The sequence below is a fragment of the Trachymyrmex cornetzi genome, unplaced genomic scaffold (genome assembly GCF_001594075.2).
Source record: "Trachymyrmex cornetzi isolate Tcor2-1 unplaced genomic scaffold, Tcor1.1 scaffold8, whole genome shotgun sequence".
NCBI lineage: Eukaryota > Metazoa > Arthropoda > Insecta > Hymenoptera > Formicidae > Trachymyrmex > Trachymyrmex cornetzi.
Genome location: NW_017300135.1, coordinates 84,034 through 84,274, shown reverse-complemented (window position 1 = coordinate 84,274; position 241 = coordinate 84,034).

Here is a 241-nt window from a genome sequence, read left to right as displayed (position 1 = left end):
AACTGTGCTCTGTTCGCGAAGGCCCTCCTTTTATATTCGCTAGTTAGGAGTGCCGTGTGCAAGTCTAGTGTGCGGGATTAAGCTTATCTAAGATTAGGATTAAGGGTATCGATTGTGAAAAGGGATACTGGGATATATGTCTTAGATGATTCTTCATCATCGACCAGTTGCCGGATGTTCGATAGTCATAGAGCCACATTTGTCATATATTAAGGACAACCGCTGTTTCGGTTATAATCCT